The sequence below is a fragment of the Bacillus rossius genome, chromosome 11 (assembly GCF_032445375.1).
Source record: "Bacillus rossius redtenbacheri isolate Brsri chromosome 11, Brsri_v3, whole genome shotgun sequence".
NCBI classification, from domain to species: domain Eukaryota; kingdom Metazoa; phylum Arthropoda; class Insecta; order Phasmatodea; family Bacillidae; genus Bacillus; species Bacillus rossius.
The window spans coordinates 29801461-29821250 of record NC_086338.1 but is presented as its reverse complement, the minus strand read 5'-3'; the positions used below and the strand labels follow the sequence as shown (position 1 = coordinate 29821250).

The 19790-nt window shown below is 39.0% G+C and overlaps 1 long non-coding RNA gene across 2 annotated transcripts in view; it reads right to left on the bottom strand.

The window, feature by feature from the left end:
* The window catches only part of LOC134536753 (uncharacterized), a 64834-nt gene extending 54639 nt beyond the window's left edge, over window positions 1-10195 (bottom strand). For both annotated transcript variants that reach the window (XR_010075863.1, XR_010075864.1), the window contains exons 1-2: window positions 10175-10195; window positions 9999-10051 (exon numbers count right to left, since the gene is read on the bottom strand). This is a non-coding gene — a long non-coding RNA (uncharacterized LOC134536753). The remainder of the gene's footprint in view (window positions 1-9998; window positions 10052-10174) is intronic.
* Between the last annotated feature and the right edge of the window lie 9595 nt (window positions 10196-19790).

The window sequence follows — 19790 nt, the reverse complement described above, 5'->3', positions numbered from 1 at the left end:
CATAAAAAAACATTGATGAAATTATTGCATACTTTTATGAATAAAATTGAATAATTTTTATTGAATTATCACTTTTTGGTATGGATACAAAGAAGGAGTGAAATGAAATCTACAATTTAATTGATAAATTTACTTTTATTTGCACTCATTAATTCAAATATGTTTATTACTTTACCGAATAGATTATTTTAACTATAACTTTTATACATGTTTGCTATTTAACTTCAAGATCGTCTAGAATGTTTTACGCTTTTTCGCAATTACACATTTAACGACGAAGTTTGTTCGTCGTGAAATTAAAGGTAGAATTTAATAAAAATGCCCTAGCAGTTAATAAAATAAGTATTAGTAAATTTAAGAAAGAATTTCGGCTTTAATCTCCAACCCAGACACTCGTGGAGCGCTGGGGCCGAAATTAAAATTCGTCGAGAATATTTTACGTTTTTATGTCTTCCATTGCTCAAAATGATATGCAATTGTGGCCCCGGGCATGAAATTTTATTTATAATTCATTAATAATAACGCTCCTCGCGATAAACAAAGGAAAATATGTATTAACGAGTGCCTGGTTACCGCGGAAGCGGGCAGATAGCACGATTAGTTCGGTTCGCGTCCGTCACCGTAGATGACAGCACCGTAGGGGAATAATATTATTTCGTTTTTATAATACGATTTTATAACAAATACGCATCCCAAATACACCAAACGTATTTATAATGTATCACAATATTTTTTAAAACATTGTGCAAAATATCCCGGGTTTAGTTTGAATTATTATGTTTAACTGTAAAACACCATTGTTCGTACAAAAGAGGATAGATAGCGCGATTCGTTCTGTTCGCGTCCGTCACCGTAGATGACAGCACCGTAGGGGAATAATTTAATTTCTTTTTTATAATACGATTTTATAACAAATACGCATCCCAAATACACCAAACTTATTTATAATGTGTTACAATATTTTTTAAACCTTGTGCAAAAGATCCCGGGTGTGATTTGAATTATTATGTGTAACTGTAAAACACCATTATTCGTACAAAAACGTATTTGAAAATTCAATATTACTTTTAAATAACCGTACCAATTGTGCTGAAAATCGGTGGACGATCGTTAAATTACATAATAATAATAATTCAAACGACGAAAACATGATTGAAAAGTCAAATCGATGGTTGTTTCAATCGAGTGGAAGAGAGATGCGGCGCAAGCGTACAATGAGCGTAACGGGACACATAGTAGTGGGACAATGTGCGTTACGGGACACTTTTTCGTGCGTGCAACCGGCGTTCATCGATTTATTAGACGTTTTCACGTCAAAAATTAATCTTACACAGGAGTTCTGGAGATTCTGAAGTCGTTTTGCTAATTTATCAGTCAAATCAGGAAACAAAACATCGCAGTAATCAAAGTGCGACATAATTAAGAATTGAATAAGGATGGTTTTAATGCTGGGAGGGGGGGGGGGGGAGAAAAAATTTATAAGCATCATAAGCAATGCACGGAGATCTCGATTTTCTTGCTAATTTGCATTACCTGATCCTTCCAGGTTAAAGTTGAATTTATCATAACTCCCAGGTTTCTCACAACCTTAGAGAACTGAATATGTATTCCTCCAAGCGTCAAGTTATTACGTTTAAAGAAGTTACTTTGGATATCATGAGAGCAGAGTCGATTATTATGGCCTGTGTTTTGTCAATATTCAACATGAGTTTATTGGCACTTACCCATCTCAAAAATAGAAGCAATATCATAATATACAAAACTAATCGACTGATTAATATCAGTTGCTTTGGTATGAAGATAAATCTGAACATCTAAACATCATCTGTGTACATGTGATATTGGCAAGTAATGAGGCATTTAGGTAAGTCATTAATAAAAATTGCAAATAAAAGTGGACCAAGAATCGAACCCTGAGGAACTCCCGCTTTTACAAGGAGCCAGCAGGACAATTCACTATCAAGGACGACACATCGGCAACGAACGTTAAGATGGGATTCGAACCAAGCCAAACTCTATGAGAGAAGTTGTAGAGAACTGAAATTTTACTTAGTAATAGGGCATGGTCTTCCGAATCAAAAGCTTTACTGAGGTCAAGCAGCGTTAAAATCGTTAGTACCCGCTTATCAATAACACGACGTATATTATCCATAGCATTAATTAGGGCAGTAGTGGTACTGTGACCAGGTCTGAAACCTGACTGGAAAGTATCTAAAAGATTTCCTTTTCATAGGTATGTGCAGTTTGCTGATGCACCAGGTGTTCAAGAGCTTTGGAAACAGCAGGTAGGATGCTTATAGGGTGGAAGTCTTTGGATTCTTCTGGAGATTTAATTTTTGGAATTGGTTTTATAAACGAGTACTTACATATAGTCGGATATTGACCTGTAGTAAGTGTTGCATTAAAAATGTGCTCCATAACAGATACAACAAATGGTGACATTATATCCAGCATTTTAATGGATATTTTGTCATTACAAACCGCATCACTTTTAATGCGACGCAGGGCCTTCGCAACATCTAAGCACGACATAACTGCACGTTTTCTGTGTGATGCACAAGGTTTGCAGCAGAAAACTTTTGATATGTTACAAAAAAATGTTGATTCTACCACTGTTGAAAAAGACAGCTTTTATATATATATATTTTTTCTTACATTAAAAACCTTAGTTTCCTAAGACCGAAATTTGCCCCAACCCGAGCAACTTTAGGTTCCCGCAGTACAATACACACTACGTCGCTCGGAACCTTTCACTGGTCAGATCAATTGAGTCAGAGCAATATACCATTTTAATGCTTAAGAATCATGCAACAATCTTTTCTAACGTCTTTTAAGTCGGTCCATTCAGGTTTATGTTATCTGTATTTTCATTCATTTGATAATTATATTTCATAATATGAAACATTTTTCAATTATATCACGTTGAATAATATATTTAGATAAATTTTGTTTGGTTCACTACAGTAATAACGTTTACGGAATGCAATATTGTGGAGCACTCAAGAAGCTATTATTCAAAGTTTCACTTTACGTTTTTGGTGTAAAGCACAAGGTTTGCGGAGGTTAATTTAACATGTAACTAGAAAAAGATGATATTACAACGGTACCAAATCTCAGTTTGGGGTGAATATTTCATAGGTTACAAAACCTCGATTTCATGGGAGCGAAAGTCACCCCAGCCTTTGCAGCTGTAGCACTGTCGCAATACGTAGGTACTCAACACTGCTACACTCGGATCGTTCTAGCGATTTAATCAATTACTCAAGCCTCTTCAGATATATGTCACATTTTAGCTTACGAAATATGCACGAACATTTTTCAAGGTAATTATTACATCGGACCCTTTATTTTAATGTGATTCATATTTTTATGTCATTGACTGAGATAAAGAAAAAAACACTTTTTTTATTACTTTATCGATTTCTATCATACCTTTTATACTAATATTTGGCACATGTTTTAATATAAATGTGTGAAATAGTGCTTCTAGATTATTTTGATGCATTTATGGAGAGGCTATGTTAAAAACTGCGTAAATAAGAAACATTTTAATGGACTGTTGTGAGTCGCTGTCATCTAGGACGTAACTGCACGTTTTCGGTGATACTCTAAATGACTACAGCGGTAAACATTCGGTATATATTTAGCATAGTTGACTCTACCACTGTGCAAAAATTCATCTTTGGGCAAAGTTTTCACAAACTTTTGTTTCCAGGGATATAGCTTTCCTGTAGCCTAGTCTAACTAGCAGTTAACTAGCCCCGGGGGAAGGTCAGTGGTGGCCCTGAGTGAATAGGCGACCGTCGCACGAACAATGAGTGACGCGACTACAATGACGGACTGCCAGGCCCCTTCAGGGCTGAGCACGAGCAAGCAGCCGGTTACCATGGTCGGGAGGTCTCTACGACCGACAGCCCCCCTCCCTCCCTAGTGACGAGGGGCACCAGTACCCACGGGGATTTCATGCGCTCAAAGAAGCACACGTGCCAAAACCGCGGCCGTCACGGCTCCATCGCCGAGTATCACCGCGCGGTCAAGGCGCCCAACACTCGGGCCCCCTTCAGAGGGATTCGTGCTGCACAAACCCCGACCGACTTCCTCCAGGAGGAATTCACAGCCCTACGACTGTCTGTCTATAAATTGTGGTTTCTGGCAAACCGCGGGACCAGGCAGAAGAGCGAGGGCGCCTCAGGCCTGCGATCCTGAGCGCATCCGCACCCTACGCGAGCTCGCAGGCGGCTCATAAGAGTGGACGACTACAGGCGTCCGGTGCCACACGCAGTGCAGCAAGTGCCAGCGCTTCGGCCACTCACAACAGAATGGACTCGAGCTAGTTATTATTTCAACCATGACAATACAAACAATTTAAACATAATTTCCAACATGGCCTGCATTCCCTTTCTCTCGTGTTTGCTGGTGACTCGTTGGCCACTACTCTGGTAACAAAATAAACTCAGTTCAGGCACGAGTAGGCAAAAACCATACACTGCTCCCAGTCCACGACAAATCTCTCTCATAACTTGGCCATAAGATAAACACAACAGGTCTTAAAGAGCAATCATCCTTGATGAGCTATTAATTAAACCTAATGTGTAGCTAGTATTAAAATACATAAACCACATGAAAATTACATTTATAACTAATATATTATTACGACAGGCTGCCCTCTGAACACTAACAGTCCTAATAATACAGGCAGCCTCAGTCCTTTTTAAGTTCGCTAGTTCACGAAGAGACCAGTCAGTCGACGCCAATATAGGTACTCGGGCGGGCAATGGGTATTTTGCACGTCTCAGTACTACTGCCTCTCGGTTCGCGGCTCAGCGATATGGCCGCATCTCCAGGCGATTGTTCATCTCGTCCAGGAATGCCTGAGCTTGTGCCTGGTCCTCTCTCCTCATCTGGGTCCTGGGCGCAACCCCAGGATCAGCCACAACCAGCGGCCTGGACTGCGACTCGCTCGCGGCTCTGCTACTCGCTGGTGACCCGGTACCAATTCCAAACCTCTCCCTGGACTCCGGGTGTAGGGTACCCACTGCTGATCAGCAAACGACGCTTTAAGTTGTGGTACTCGCCTTGGTCCTCAGGCGAGTAGGGACTCACTAGGCAGGTGGATAGTTGGCAGACCTGGTTCCAATCTCCAATACTCGCTCAGTCTTCTCAGTCGCTATAACACGGCCGTTAGGTGTCACATGACAAGCCTCACGTAGCCAGACCCACCGACGCTCGTGCAATGTAACTTAGCCTCACACTAGAAACTGAGTGAATCACTCCGACGGCAAGTAACTGTCCATGGTAATGATGTGACCGTAGTTCACATCTTACAGGTCTGAAAGAAGACGTAAGTTATAAAAAAAATATTTAATAGCACAATAATAGGTTAAATTCACTGTTTATTTTACAGTTTATTTTCAGTGGTTGTGCACAATAGTTTACTCTCAAAACCACTCGCTTAAAAAGAGACTTATTATGAAAGCAATTATTTATTTAGAATCATTAACTTGCATTAATGACTTCGGTTGTTTCCTAAAAATAGTTACATATAAGTCCAACACTATAATGATTTTCAATATTACACTTTGTGTCTTACAAATGTCGTTGCTTATAATGTGACGAAATATACTAAAGAACAGCTGTAGTTATTTATTCAGAATATCTCACGGCCCAGATTAAAAATGTGGATGGTACAAATTGTAAAGAAAACATTGGGCTAATGCTGGAATAAGAAGTTATGTGTGGCCAATCCTTAGTTTGATCCCTGTGAATTAAAATGTATAATACAAATCTGGCTGCAGTGGTCCATGTTTAGTTAGCGTTTTTTTAAGTACTTATTTTTCAAACTTAAATAGTTTCTGGTTAATTGCTGAGTAGAACCTTCAATATTGTATACTTATTGTAAAACATTTCTTTCTCGATTGAGAATGAAGAAAAAATTTATTTTATTCAAGCCCATTTCGCGCAGGCTACTTCAGTCATTTGGCGCACTTTTTTGTTGGTAAAAGTATATACAAAAGATCTCACGGCCTAGCTAATATTTGTGGATGGTATAAATTGTAAAGAATACCTTTAGCTAACATTGGAATCATGTGTTATGTTCGGACAATCCTTAGTTTGATCCCTATGAATTAAAATTTATCATAAATATTTGGCTGTCGTGGTCCATGTTTAGCTAGTGTTTATTTAAGAACTTATTTTTCAAACATAAATATTTTCTGGTTTATTGCTGAGTAGAACCTTCACTTTCATATGCTTATTTGAAATTTTTTTTTTAGATTGAAAATGAAGGAAAAAAATATTTAATTCGAGCACATTTCGCGCAGGCTACTTCTACATTCGGCGCACTTTTTTGTTGGTAAAAGTATATACAGAAGATCTCACGGCCCAGCTTAAAATTGTGGATGGTAAAAATTGTAAAGGATACCTTTAGCTAACATTGGAATTATGTGTTATGTTCGGACAATCCTTAGTTTGATCCCTATGAATTAAAATTTATAATAAAAATCTCGCTGCAGTGGTCCATGTTCAAAAAGTGTTTTTTTTTTTTTTAAGTAGTTATTCTTAAAACTAAAATATTATCTTGTTTATTGTTGAGTAGAACTTTCAAATTGGTAAACGTATTGTAAAACATTTCTTTATCGGTTGAAAATGAAGAAAAAAAATTTTTTTTTCGAACACATTTCGCGCAGGCTACTTCAGTCATTCGGCGCAATTTTTTGTTGGTAAAAGTATATACAGAAGATCTCACGGCCCAGCTTAAAATTGTGGATGGTACAAATTGTAAAGGATACCTTTAGCTAACATTGGAATCATGTGTTATGTTCGGACAATCCTTAGTTTGATCCCTATGAATTAAAATTTATAATAAAAATCTCGCTGCAGTGGTCCATGTTCAAAAAGTGTTTTTTTTAAGTAGTTATTCTTAAAACAAAAAAAAATATTATCTTGTTTATTGTTGAGTAGAACTTTCAAATTGGTAAACGTATTGTAAAACATTTCTTTCTCGGTTGAGAATAAAGAAAAAAAAATATTTTTTTGGAACACATTTCGCGCAGGCTACTTCAATCATTCGGCGCACTTTTTTGTTGGTAAAAGTATATACAGAATATCTCACGGCCCAGCTTAAAATTGTGGATGGTACAAATTGTAAAGGATACATTTAGCTAACATTGGAATCATGTGTTATGTTCGGACAATCCTTAGTTTGATCCCTATGAATTAAAATTTATCATAAATATTTGGCTGTCGTGGTCCATGTTTAGCTAGTGTTTTTTTAAGAACTTATTTTTCAAACATAAATATTTTCTGGTTTATTGCTGAGTAGAACCTTCACTTTCGTATGCTTATTTGAAATTTTTTTTTAGATTGAAAATGAAGGAAAAAAATATTTAATTCGAGCATTTTTCGCGCAGGCTACTTCTACATTCGGCGCACTTTTTTGTTGGTAAAAGTATATACAGAATATCTCACGGCCCAGCTTAAAATTGTGGATGGTACAAATTGTAAAGGATACATTTAGCTAACATTGGAATCATGTGTTATGTTCGGACAATCCTTAGATTGATCCCTATGAATTAAAATTTATCATAAATATTTGGCTGTCGTGGTCCATGTTTAGCTAGTGTTTTTTTAAGAACTTATTTTTCAAACATAAATATTTTCTGGTTTATTGCTGAGTAGAACCTTCACTTTCGTATGCTTATTTGAAATTTTTTTTTTAGATTGAAAATGAAGGAAAAAAATATTTAATTCGAGCATTTTTCGCGCAGGCTACTTCTACATTCGGCACACTTTTTTGTTGGTAAAAGTATATACAGAAGATCTCACGGCCCAGCTTAAAATTGTGGATGGTACAAATTATAAAGGATACCTTTAGCTAACATTGGAATTATGTGTTATGTTCGGACAATCCTTAGTTTGATCCCTATGAATTAAAATTTATAATAAAAATCTCGCTGCAGTGGTCCATGTTCAAAAAGTGTTTTTTTTAAAGTAGTTATTCTTAAAACTAAAATATTATCTTGTTTATTGTTGAGTAGAACTTTCAAATTAGTAAACGTATTGTAAAACATTTCTTTCTCGGTTGAGAATGAAGAAAAAAAAAATATTTTTTTGGAACACATTTCGCGCAGGCTACTTCAGTCATTCGGCGCACTTTTTTGTTGGTAAAAGTATATACAGAAGATCTCACGGCCCAGCTTAAAATTGTGGATGGTACAAATTGTAAAGGATACCTTTAGCTTACATTGGAATATTGTGTTATGTTCGGACAATCCTTAGTTTGATCCCTATGAATTAAAATTTATCATAAAAATTTGGAATGCAATGGTCGATGTTTAGCTAGAGTTTTTTTAAGTACTTATTTTTCGAACTTAAATATTTTCTGGTTTATTGCTGAGTAGAACCTTCACTTTCGTATGCTTAATTGAAATATTTTTTTTTTTTTAGATTGAGAATGAAGGAAAAAAATCTTTAATTCGAGCACATTTCGCGCAGTCTACTTCAGTCATTCGGCGCACTTTTTTGTTGGTAAAAGTATATACAGAAGATCTCACGGCCCAGCTTAAAATTGTGGATAGTACAAATTGTAAAGGATACCTTTAGCTAACATTGGAATCATGTGTTATGTTCGGACAATCCTTAGTTTGATCCCTATGAATTAAAATTTATAATAAAAATCTCGCTGCAGTGGTCCATGTTCAAAAACTGTTTTTTTTTTAAGTAGTTATTTTTAAAACTAAAATATTATCTTGTTTATTGTTGAGTAGAACTTTCAAATTGGTAAACGTATTGTAAAACATTTCTTTCTCGGTTGAGAATGAAGAAAAAAAAATATTGTTTTGGAACACATTTCGCGCAGGCTACTTCAGTCATTCGGCGCACTTTTTTGTTGGTAAAAGTATATACAGAATATCTCACGGCCCAGCTTAAAATTGTGGATGGTACAAATTGTAAAGGATACATTTAGCTAACATTGGAATCATGTGTTATGTTCGGACAATCCTTAGTTTGATCCCTATGAATTAAAATTTATCATAAATATTTGGCTGTCGTGGTCCATGTTTAGCTAGTGTTTTTTTAAGAACTTATTTTTCAAACATAAATATTTTCTGGTTTATTGCTGAGTAGAACCTTCACTTTCGTATGCTTATTTGAAATTTTTTTTTTTAGATTGAAAATGAAGGAAAAAAATATTTAATTCGTGCACATTTCGTGCAGGCTACTTCTACATTCGGCGCACTTTTTTGTTTGTAAAAGTATATACAGAAGATCTCACGGCCCAGCTTAAAATTGTGGATGGTACAAATTGTAAAGGATACCTTTAGCTAACATTGGAATCATGTGTTATGTTCGGACAATCCTTAGTTTGATCCCTATGAATTAAAATTTATAATAAATATTTGGAATGCAATGGTCCATGTTTAGCTAGAGTTTTTTAAGTACTTATTTTTCAAACTTAAATATTTTCTGGTTTATTGCTGGGTAGAACCTTCACTTTCATATGCTTATTTGAAACTTTTTTTTTTTAGATTGAGAATTAAGGAAAAAAATCTTTAATTCGAGCACATTTCGCGCAGGTTAGTTCAGTCATTCGGCGCACTTTTTTGTTGGTAAAAGTATATACAGAAGATCTCACGGCCCAGCTTAAAATTGTGGATGGTACAAATTGTAAAGGATACCTTTAGCTAACATTGGAATCATGTGTTATGTTCGGATAATCCTTAGGTAATTTTATTCCCATGAATTAATATATTTATAAGATTTCATTTGCAAGATTTTTTATTTAGGTTGACCATTATCTCTTAATTATTTTAATAAAAAATGGTTGCGTGTTTTAGTAATAATACTACGTGTTTATTAAATGATTTGCCATTGTTTTTTTATTTTTTTTTATCATTTTGCTGTGATGTTTTTGGTTGCGGTAGTATTTTTCTCTGCCCATCACCCTGCGCCATCTTGTTTCCGGTGTTGGTGTTGGTATATACAATATAGAACTTTACCGAGCTGAACCATGTCGCTTGAGAATTTTCCTTGCCTGGAAATTCATGAAATCCTGAAATGAAAGCAAGTACATTTAAGCATGTATCTTAAATAACTATACCAATCAAACTTATCAATAACGAGTATAATTACACATATAATCCTGAAACACTAAAATACACAAATTAACAAATACCTGGCAAATCTTTGTTTGTTTGCATTTACTTCTTCAAAGTTACAACGAATTCTGGCCTACATTTTTCTGTACAGCCATAAGCAAGTCTAGTACTTCGTATTCCATAGCGGACGAGCAGATTAAACGCAAAATAGATATAACATGGCCATAAGAGAAAAGAAAAATTACAATACGATATTATTGAAACTTAGAAATTCATACATAGCTTCGTAAGCCGGGATGTTCAAAGATAACAGTACACTTTCCATGTTATAGGAAGGATGTATACCACTTGCGGTCAGTGGTGAAACCAAGAGGGGGGGGGGGGGGTTTAGGGGTTCAACCCCCCCCCCCCCTGCCTGTTAGCGACAAATTTTTAATTAATTTCTTGTTCATCACTGAAACAAATTTCATATTAAAATTAATAAAATTTTTGCCATTACAATATTTAAATTTAAATACTGAAAACTGCTAAAATATCACTATTTTACACCTTAAAATCCAAATTTTCCCGGGGGAGAAACCCCGGACCCCCCGCTTAATACGGGGGGGCATGCTTCTTAACACCCCCCATACGCAAATCCTGGCTACGCCACTGCTTGCGGTACATGATATATCTCGAGCTTGCAGGAGATGGCATTGAAAGAATTATGTGATTTATATCCTGCCTGTCACAGCCACAGTCACAAGATGGAGTATCAGAAAGGTTTATTTTACGCAAATGTTGCTTGAAATGGCCGTAATTGAGGCGGAAGCGAATCATGGTTGTAATAAATCCTATTTTTCGGCCATCTTACGATACCATACTTCAGTGTGTAGTTGTGGTTGAATCAATCTGTATGACTGACCTGTCTTGGAAGCATCCCAATCCTTTGTTCACTGCTTTAAAATTTACATCTGAAGATTATTAATAATATTGGCCTGAGTTAAATTTCCAAAAGATTCACCAGAAACTGTAACAATTTTAGCAAGTTTGTCTGCATGTTCATTTTCTTATACTCCGATGTGACTCGGTAACCAGATTAGTTGGAATTGGCAACCAGTCTAACACATACTATAGGTATATGATATGTTTGGCCTTTTGTTCTTCATCCGGATCGTAACTGCTTAGGCGAGATGATTTGGTATTTCTATGCGTTGCACATTTTGTGTAGAATTTGTCAGCTAAACTTACAATATAACAAGAATCTAGCGGCAGCAATGCTACCTTCCTGCAACTGGCTGCAAATGCCGATCCTCTCCGAAGTTGGCCGATCGGGAGCGCCTACCCCCTGGATGTTTTTTATTTTTATGCGCGCGTTTTTTCACTCCAGTATAAAAATGCCACATAGACTGTTTAGTGGATGGTTGGTTATATTAAATAAGTACAGCTACATTAAAAATACTGTAAAATCATTTTATGGTTGCTTAGCAAATCATTTTTTAATATGTAGCTATCCAGCGCTAGGAAACCATTTACATATGATTTCCAAGTATCTTTAATGTAACTATCCCAACCAAATCAACCGTCCACAAAGTTTTAAAGTATTTATAATGTAGCTAACCTAACCTAATTGACCATTAGTTATCATTAGGGACCGAAAAAATTCGCGGGTTCAATGACCTGCAGGATGAACTCCATAGTTCTACATACACTAGGTCAAATGTCACCCACTCATTGGCTGCTGTCTTGTGAGGCGTCCCAACGTATGTGAGGCGTCCAAACGTAGCAGCTTGTGATTCGATAAAGCTTTGGTCGGGCGTTTCTCATTGGCCCAGACTCATCCAGGTGAGTTGTGAGCCAATAGCATAGGCAGCACCGAAGTATAACTATTTGTATTTTAGCCTATCGCGAAATGAATTCGCGAATTTTTCCGGTCTCTAGTTATCATGCCCTTACCTGAAAATTACAATTTAATTAAAAAATTTACTTTTATTTGCATTCATTATTCAAATATATTTATTACTTTTGAAATGTTACGTGCTCGTATTTATTTTTACAAGTACAAAAAAAAATTCGCACCTGCTGGGATTCGAACCATTAACCTAACAATAAGATGATAGTGCCGCTGAGCGTTCAGCCACGAGGCCATATTTGATAATTAGAAGTTTCAGATGATATATATGAACTTTTTCGTGCGTGCAACCGGCGTTCATCGATTTATTAGACGTTGTCACGTAAAAAAAAAACGAAAATGCACGATCGGACGTTTTGCTCTCTCGTCAGTGAAAAGGCTTCGCTTCAGGCTTCCCGTTGCGGGATCATGCCGCCGGCCCCGGAACGAGCCTGAGCGGTGCGGCAGCCGGCCCCGGAACGAGCGTGAACGGTGCGGCATTTGCAGCCAGTTGCAGGAAGGTAGCATTGCTGCCGCTAGACTCATCTACAATATACTCCGAGAGCATTTCGAAATATGGTTTTGCATGCAGATTGACAGTGGAACAGTACCTGGGCGCATCAGATGCAATCCTCAGACATTTGTTTTGGATTATTTGCAGATGCTGCATTTGTGTCATAGCAGCTTGGGACCAGTTACGCCCAACATTAGACATTATAGGGCAGATCTTATGTTGTTGATAATGTAAGAGACTGTTTTGCAGGTCACGGAGTTCTACGAGTTCAGAATGGAATAGAGGGCAGAGAGCTTAGCCTTCACGCACATGCATTTAGCAACTATGTCAATATTTATTCATCTTTACTTGTAGTTTTATTTCCTATCTAAAGAAAATCTAAAAGTGTGCGGGAGTGTCCAGGTCAGGTGAGGACCTTGGCGTATTTCAGGCTAAAAGCTTTAACACCTTAAACATGCTGGATTTAAACCATTTGGGAAAATTCCACGTGAAAATTGTGCTTACTAAGGTTTATTGGCCAACCATGGCAGCGATTGTTGCCATGGCCTACATCCTAGCTTAAAGCTAGCAAATGTGGCCCAGGTAAAATCTGTATTGACATAGGGAAAGTCCTGGGCCGGGTCATTGCAGGAATCAATTATATGTATTAAAGAGAGCAGGTTAGTACAGGACACGGGTGAAAAGGTTCAGATAAGAAGAGTTTGGCGGGGTAGGAAGATTCAACCATGCGAGGTTAAAAATTTGAGCATTTAAATTTTGTTGCACAGTTCTGGGTTTAAAAACAGGGTGCATGTGCCCCTAGGGACAGACGAATACTGTGGTAAACCCGCCCAGCTACCTGTCAGCTGCCTGTAACAAAACTAATGTGCTACTCTATTGCCAAACCTGCTGCTAGGCCTATGAGATAATCTCGATTCGGGCAATATATACAGTGGTGGAAAGTGGCAAGGTAAACCCTGCAAGTGGGTAAACCCACTGATTCGCCGGCACAAGTGCCTGGCTCCGATAGCCGAGAGCACAAGTGCTCTCGATGTTTTGCAGATGAGCCCATAAACTGACTCGACCGGGTGCACGAGGTTCCAGGCAGGCCAGTGATGCTACAGTGACATCTTTCTTTTTCGGAGTCAACAACTATATACCTTTCATGCCAGGGTGGGAGAGCATCGCGACTGTCTCGAGTCCCCAAAATCCCCGAGATGGTTGAATTTCTCGTCGCTCGGGACTACCCCACCAGCCATACAGTGGCCCTGGCCGAAGGCTCTAGCTGTCTTCCTTCAGAGTTTCCGATGCTGTTCAGTTTCTTTGCGCGCGCAGCATTCCGCAGTTCCGCAAGTTCCAGCCTGCAGTTAGCTACACTTTGCATACAGGGCCTATCAAGACCCCCTGCGGTGTCTTAGCTGATAAAACTGCTTCCTGCTGCGTGCTGATCTTTATCCGGGCTGCCATTCACCGCCGAATGCCAGAATAAAGCCCCCACAGTTAACCCGAGAGCGACGTAGCAGTGCCGACCGCGTCCCGCGGGTGGCAGATACGGGGTCCCAACGAGAGTAGCGACCGTACTGGTGTGACTGTGAATAACGAATAGCAGTCTGTGGACAACTGGTCGGCTAGGTATTAATATAAACATGCGTATAAAATATAATATTTCTTAATAAAATAATCTAGATGGATATTAATTACTAATTAATATTTATGAAATAATAATGTGATAATTTATAATGCAAATAAATTATACATATGTGAAACATAAACTTACCCATATTATATTTGAAAAAGTTTATGAACATTATTTATATAATTAATATTTACAATAATTACATGTTTTAAATCATATGGACCAGTATTCAAAACCAATCACTGAAGTTTAAAGTTTGAAAGCACATATTTAATATTTTTCTGCATTTAGCCTTTTCTTCATTCTGTGAATATTTCGTCGCATGGTACGCGCGCATCTTATTAATTCACTCGCATCATGTTTTCATAACACACCTAAAACATTATAACTTCATAAAAGAGAGACACTAAAGAAAACGAAGTCACGTTTTAGTGGGAAAACTAAACACGCCGGGTTACTTGCAAAAGGGGAGAAACGCCAACGCCTTCCTCGGCCACAGGCTGAGGACGTAGGTTCTCCCGGCTGAGGCGGTCAGGGGCAGGGCAGGCTGATGGACGCCTAGCACGGCCGCAGCGAGGGTGGCTCAGCTGCATGGTAGATCACCCCCTGCAGTTGCCCTCGGTAGTTCTCCCGGCTGAGGCGGTCAGGGGCAGGGCAGGCTGATGGACGCCTAGCACGGCCGCAGCGAGGGTGGCTCAGCTGCATGGTAGATCACCCCCTGCAGTTGCCCTCGGTGGTTCTCCCGGCTGAGGCGGTCAGGGGCAGGGCAGGCTGATGGACGCCTAGCACGGCCGCAGCGAGGGTGGCTCAGCTGCATGGTAGATCACCCCCTGCAGTTGCCCTCGGTAGTTCTCCCGGCTGAGGCGGTCAGGGGCAGGGCAGGCTGATGGACGCCTAGCACGGCCGCAGCGAGGGTGGCTCAGCTGCATGGTAGATCACCCCCTGCAGTTGCCCTCGGTAGTTCTCCCGGCTGAGGCGGTCAGGGGCAGGGCAGGCTGATGGACGCCTAGCACGGCCGCAGCGAGGGTGGCTCAGCTGCATGGTAGATCACCCCCTGCAGTTGCCCTCGGTAGTTCTCCCGGCTGAGGCGGTCAGGGGCAGGGCAGGCTGATGGACGCCTAGCACGGCCGCAGCGAGGGTGGCTCAGCTGCATGGTAGATCACCCCCTGCAGTTGCCCTCGGTGGTTCTCCCGGCTGAGGCGGTCAGGGGCAGGGCAGGCTGATGGACGCCTAGCACGGCCGCAGCGAGGGTGGCTCAGCTGCATGGTAGATCACCCCCTGCAGTTGGCCCTCATTCTTCGTCGTCCTTCTCGGCAGACTGCCGCGGTGCTCGGGTCCTCCACGCCTTCGTGCGCGACGCCAGCGCCGCTCCGCGGCCCAGGAACAAATCACCAGACGCGCCTTAACTTCCTTAAATCCACGTTGACACCGAGAAAAGTATGGTACATATCAGAAAGTAAGTAACACACTAAACTGGTTAATATACAAAGTTTAAAGATGGTGAACCTCAAAAGGCACCGCCAGTTAATAAAAGAAGTTATGTATTTTTTTTTTAAAATAAAGGAACCAATTTAAAATAAACAAGTCTTCGACTGAGAAAACTAAGAGTGAGATAGCAAAAAAGGGGGCAATATTAAATTATTTAACAATAAGAAGACTGAACACTTCACCTCAATTTCGTCACCAAGATGGCCGCCGTGACGTCATATTCCAAGATGGCAGACAGGCACCACAGCACCACAGCCTGAAGCTTGGCGCAGGGCATACCAAAACATACTACTCGCGGGTTTTCAGAATAATTTTTAGACATGAAACGCCTGGTACAGATTATTGAAAGCACCCAAGTGCCTTTCATTACGCCTTTATTTTCATTTATCCGCCATATAATGTTATGGTTACTGCCCAAATTTCATAGTTGTCCTATGCGCGGACGAGAATACTCCGCGCCAGTTTAGAGCCTTGAGCTTAGAGCAGATACAGAGCAAGAAGCGAGCGTAGCACTTATCATTCTGCCACATTAACAAATTACACTGATGGTTAGGCGGGCCTATTAAAAGTACCTTAAAAAAGCTTAATTCAAATGTTTCCATACTTAAGTATTTCCCCTCGCCAAACCGAAATATTTATGTTCAACGATATCAAGAATACCAAAACTGCTTGAAAGTGTACTGTGGTTGACGCAATTTTTCTGTAAAATGTACCTAATAAATATTGATTTTTTTTTAAAAGCCGTTCCTTACCTTAATAGTCAATTACGTACATTTATATTCATTACGTCATAAACATCCCTCGAGGCAGCAGTGGGCGGACCTTTCTCTCGGCGTTCGGCCATTAGCTGCCGAGGAAACGCGCCCTGCTACTCCGTGGTGATGGCTTCCCCCCCCCCCTTACCCACGGAGTACCCCCCCCCCCCACCTCTTCGTGCCACACGATGCTGTGATAAACTGCACTGGGACATGCAACTGGGGACGAGACCCCTCCCCCTTCTCAAGGAACCCTAGCTGTTCCTCGTCCATCAACGTAACGAACTTCTGTAACCTTCCCCCCCCCCGATACTTTGTACATCCCAGTACTGCAGCAACTCCTAGGGCCATGCACTGGACGTTAAGATGATTTCGATGGATATCTATTAATGAAACGAAAAGTTCATTCATAACCTATAACACCAAGAAATAACTGTTAAGATAAAATCATATTAAGTTGCCCTATATGTTCGTATGCATAGTTTTCCTGAAAAAAGTAAGTCACATAGGTTTAATTAAAGAGAATCTAAATCTTAAAGAAACTTATGTTCACAAATGGAGTGTATTTATAGTTGTTCCCGTATTATTATTTTTGTAACAAAAATTTAAAACAGTAAAAATGGTTCAATATGGAGTTATCACGCCTTTTTGAGAAAAAAAAACCGGTAAAAAACTTGAATAATAATGAAAGAAAAATCATACTTAGTATGGTCCAGCGATTATATGAAACTATCACATTTTGTCAATTACAGGTTGCGAAACGTTTGTTTAGAAATAAGGTTTTTTTTTGGAACTTTCAACAGAGAATTCACCTAAAATAAATGAAAAATTGTATAATCTCATATAATTAGAGTTTCCTAGAAAAAATACCTGATTCCAACTTTACATTTCGGTATTCCTTGGTGAACAAAGAAACCTCGAACTTGGAAGTTAGAAGATTGTGTTTCATGTGGGTATTATTTACAAATATTTGTTGGTTTACTTTAAGATTTTTTTGTGAACTTTTATTAGAGTAAGTAAACCTTGAACTGGTTAAATCTTCTTAGCAATCGATAAATGTATTAAACTTCCTCGATGAGTGCCTTTCGTAAATTTACTGTGAGAATTCTTAAAAGTATTGCCATCTTACGAATCAGTCGTGCTACGAGGAAAAAAAAAATTTACTGTCAAAATATTTCGCCAATATTGTATCCTCTTCTTGCTCCTAATGTATGTTAGAATAGTGTTTAACACGGCCAATCATAGACTTTTATTAGTACAGTAAATGCATTGTTATTGGCCCTATAAAGTATTGCATATGCTTTTTTATCCGGTTGCAGTCACAAATAAATCAATGTTACAAATTTGAACATAGTTTTTTTTTTTAAGTTTCCCTACTAATGAAACTGTAGCTGATTATAGCTAACGAATAAAATATCGTTAAAAAAGTTATAAACATGTAGTCCAGTCAAACTTTCTTGCAAAATATAACTGCTCTGATAATTGCTATGGATAGTGATATCACTATAATAATTATAATGTTTGCTAGTTTTTAAAACGCTTTCGTCGTAACCTAAATATTGTTTTCGTCACTGGCGCTGAATGACAAATGAAACACGTTACTTGGCCAAGTAAAGACATAGCTGATGCGATGGAGAGCCGGTGACTGGTCTGAAAATACCAACGCAAATTAAAAAAAAATCCTTTAAAAAATGAAAAAAAAGTTACAGCAAAATGAAAACAATTGTGGTTTGAATCTATTTTTGCGATATCACCATGCCTAATGGTAGACAAAGAAGAGTGAGGCGTTGCAAATGTGAACAGTTTTGATGTAAGCTTTTGGACATACGCCATTGCTAAGCACATGTATGTCTGTAGAAGAAAACTACAAAAAAACACAAATGACAAAAAACACAAATTAAGCAAAAAATTGCTGATATCAGGATATAAACACCACACGATACTCTACAACAGGAATATGGTTAACAAACAAAGAAAAACAAAGAAAAATGGACTAACAGAACGAAAAAACCCCCACAAATGATGACAGCACAAAAATACCGAACCCAAAAATTCAGCCAACAGTTGAAACGAGACAAAAACACAGCAAATCGAAAAGACGAAACAAATGTCATGCACTCCCATTGCACAAATCTTTCAAAGATAATATAAATGTGAACAGTGTCTTGAATGCTAGAAAGCAGTGATACATCCCTGTGGAATACAGCTGTCCCTGGCTGCAGTTCACGGCCCGCGCACTGGTGCAGCAGGACGATAGGCGAGTCCTGCGACCGCCCCCCCCCCCCCCCCTTTCCGTCTTCAACGGGCGATCCACAGCCGACTGACGACCTACGCCAGCCCACCTCCCTGGCCCCTTGTCCTGCCGCTACGTGCCCGACCCGCAACACAAGCCCGTGTCGCGGGACAGCCTACACCGCACGGGCGGCAGGCGCAAAACTAATCTGACTCGAGTGTCCCAGTTTCAATGGTGTATTATAACAGTTAAATTTAGACAATTAACAACAAACCATACATCCATTTGAAGGTAAACTAACATTGTTTTTCCCTCACAAATGTTCAGTACATACTCCTTTAGTTATACGGCACATATCCAACCTGAAGTCCAATATTATTCCCACACTTTGGTTAACAAGTCCAGAGTAATGGAAGCGATAACCTCTTCAATTCTGTGTATCAACTCTGGGAAATCATTAGGTTGCAGCGGAACGTAGACACAATCTTTTATAAAGCCCCCAAAAAAAACAAATCACATGGCGTTATGTCAGGTGAACGTGCAGGCTAGCGAAAAGAGGTCTGTCGTCTCGACCATTACGATCAATTCAACAATCATCTGGCTTTGAAGCATTTAGAAACTGTAAACTGTAACCGGTCTGGACTTATAACGAAACGCGCAATTTGAACGGAGATTACCGTTTCATTCATAGCAAATTGCAGATCACAAAACGCTTTACGCTCAGGAGTCACCATTTTGCGTAGGTGACGCTGCACGCGAGAAAACAACAAATCAGTACTCGCGCATGCACCTATCTAAAGCGGTTTGATTACTCTTTAGTTGTGTCCTTGAACAAACACTCTACAACGTTTACAGTTGAAAATATTGATATGTTTAACTGGGACAATCTTTTCTGGACATTCTGTAAGCCTGAGAGCTACAAAAGAACCCTTCTCACCAGTGCCAGCAGTTTACACCGAAGTGAGACCTCGTAAAGTTACGTTATGTAATGATCAAAGTTAGTAGTACCTACTTACTTATTATCATGATCTGTATGTACAATATAATGTTTAATTCATGGAGGTATTAGCATTTATTGTAGTAAGTTAATGTTAAAAGCCACTTCCAATTGTTTTTATTATGTGAAACGGTGTAAAGATTTTTTTCCTAGAACGGTTTTATTATTTTTATAATTATTGATACGTTATCAAAAGCTTAAATCTTCAAGTCCATCAGATA